Raw genomic sequence first — 2,881 nt, forward strand, 5'->3', positions numbered from 1 at the left:
TATGCCAAGAAGTGCATTATCATCCCCTTTGAGAAAAAATTACCCATGAGCTACTACATAGTTGTTAGCTCACTAAACACTGAAAGTGTGATGAGACCTCGGGACACAGGTGGACAGTAGTCTCGGCTGTGATAACCACATTGCCACAGTAGTCAATAAATCCTTCTATGTGGCACACCTCATCACAAAAGGGTTTTCCTCTAGAAAAAAAGGTCATTGTTCCTCTCTACTCATCCCTCATCAGCATGGCCGGCCTTAGAGGCATGCCAACCAGGAGGCCCTGCCGCCTAAGTGCCCAAGGCGCTTTTTTCTATTTAGTATTTATTTGGTTGGGACCCAGTGGGGGGGGGGGGGTGTGGGGGGGGCACTGGTGCACCCTTTGCCTTTTGCCTACCCTCATCAGACCCATTATAGAGTACTATGCCCCGTTTGGCATGTATCTCACAAGACAACTACAACAATTGGAAACGCCACAGAAATACCTCACTAAGAGGATTACCGGCCTCAAACAGATGCCATACGCAGACCGTCTCAAAAAACTCCAACTCTATTCCATCGCATATTGCCTACTCAGAGGCAATCTCTACCAAACATACAAAGCTATGTCAAACCCAAAGCTGTTGCACATACTACATTTAAAGAAATCCCTATCTCTCCGAACCACACACTCCAGGGACCTAAACCTTGCCACCACAATAAACAGAACATGCTGGAAGGATAGATTCCTGTCCCAGAGACTTCCCATACTACTGAACAAACTACCCATTCATGTCAAGCAAAGCTCCTCATTGGCCCTCTTTAAGAAGAACCTTGACGACTGGATGGGAAATAAAATTCACCTCGGGGATCAATTCTGCGGCACTGCTTGACAGGGCCACAGGAAAATAATTTTCTTGGGTGGCGAAAGCCAGGTAACCTTTTTGGTTAGGCTTATATAGGCCCCAGGGCCGATAGCCTAGTACCTATCTATGAACCTATAATGGAATACTGAGACACATGTCTGTGGGCGTTTAAAAGGGTGGCAACACTAAATAGAAGTTACACATTTCTTGAAGTAAAAGGAGTTCTTAACAGTGGGTACCATTACTTACTGATATCTGAAAATCTCATTTTAGGGGAGCAAAGGAAAATTTTAAGTCGAGTGACAAAGTGGGACATGTTTTGTAGAAACGTAACATTTTGCAGAACAAATCATACCCACGGCCAGTGCAAAGTACAGAACTTAACTTTATCGCACAAATAGAAGCTCGCTCTTATAGCATTTTAGTTGCTTATGCTGCTTCATATAACATTTAGGTGTTTCAGATACAAAATAACTGTTTTATGCAACTATTAAAGATATCTTGAGGAAATATTTTTGTCCTAAAATCTCAGGACATTTGCCATTTTGTAGGGTTTTTTTCCAGGTCTCAACTACCTAAAGAGGGACTGTCCTTCGCAAAGAGGGACAGATGGTAACTCTAATTAGAGGTATGCTTTTTAGCTACAGTCCAGCATATAAACACTATACAAAACAAAAGACAGCTAGTGAGATTCTGGTATTCAGATGTCAGCGATTGCGTGACACAGACCACATCCATGACGTCCTTCAAATTTTATTCCTTTCTCTGTATTTTCCAGATATTCTTACAAAATATTAATCCATAAAAGTGTAATTACTGAATGCGACAATTTCTGCTTTCTGCCAACGATGTCGTAGGTTCATAACCCGGAAGGGCTCTGAAAATTTTCTCACTACCATGGCGACAGCCTGTAACAAATGAGGTAATGGGAGCTGCATCTTGTGAGTTTAAATTTTTTATTGAACATCTCCAGTGAAAGGCTCTAAGGAATGCGTGTCCTCAGTAAGTGGACAAGTGAGGGAGCTGAAGAACTAATTGCAACAGGTTGTTTCCCTATATTTTACTGTATCAGTAGACCATATTAAGGATTAGAAGTAATTTTATCATTTTGAAGTGGCGATGGCATAGTTGTTGCATAGTATTGATGAATTAAGCTGAGATTCTATTTATCATATAAAGTAACCTTTGTGCCACTGGCAATAACGTTATACTTTGGGGTAAGTGAATACTTGCAGTGAGCTATTAACTGAAAAGAGGCATGTTTCCTTTATTTATTTTTGTTGTGTGATATGCCTTTCTCTTCATATAGCCTCGTTTATTGCTCATTCAGTAATTGAATGTGTTTATTTCTAGAATTAGTAGGGTCAGTTTCTCGAATAGTCTCGTTTAATCTATGTTCATGTTTATTATGACATGAAATTGAATTTCTTATGTTGAAAAATAAGGCGCAGCATGTTTGGGTAGTTACCACCTGCTCCTTTCTACAGAGAACAAACCCTATTTGGACAGTTACGTCCCGGGGTTTGAAATATGAAAATGGCGAATGCCCTGTGATTTCATGACAAAGCTTATTTCTAATTTTCCTTTAATAGTGACACACCCCATTATTTTTATGTAGAATGCATTATGTGATATTAGACAGAAACAACAGAAATCCTACAAGTTTTATTTTGGCAAAAAGTGATTTCCACTGCTTTATATTGATCGCAGTTTTTTGGTTTATAGTGGAAAATCTCATATTTGTGTAGATATTTCCCAGCGTAGAGCCACCACCTTTCAAATTCCTAGTTTGGATCACATAGTACGGTTAGATGCTCCATGTCTTATTAGTCCACTTCAAACATTCATTGGCTTGTTTTTTATTCTTGCAGCTTTACCAGTAGATCACCCACAGTATGTGGCATCCTTACCTCGTCCAAATTCGTACAGTTTAAAGATAATTTTCTGTCTCTGTCCTTACTCTGTGTACAGTGCAAGCATTTCTATCCACAGACATTGTCTTTCACATTTGTTTGGTCAGTAAAAGTCTGTCATTCACT

The 2,881-nt window shown here is 39.8% G+C and overlaps 1 protein-coding gene across 1 annotated transcript in view; it reads left to right on the plus strand.

Annotated features, from left to right (window-relative positions):
• Nucleotides 1-1,749: 1,749 nt before the first annotated feature.
• The window catches only part of LRRC9 (leucine rich repeat containing 9), a 3,097,114-nt gene continuing 3,095,982 nt past the window's right edge, over nucleotides 1,750-2,881 (plus strand). The window contains exon 1 of the mRNA XM_044073581.1: nucleotides 1,750-1,886. The gene's annotated coding sequence lies outside the window, so the exon portion shown is untranslated. The remainder of the gene's footprint in view (nucleotides 1,887-2,881) is intronic.

Source organism: Protopterus annectens, chromosome 6.part0, assembly GCF_019279795.1.
Source record: "Protopterus annectens isolate FY-2018-M chromosome 6.part0, PAN1.0, whole genome shotgun sequence".
Lineage (NCBI taxonomy): Eukaryota > Metazoa > Chordata > Ceratodontiformes > Protopteridae > Protopterus > Protopterus annectens.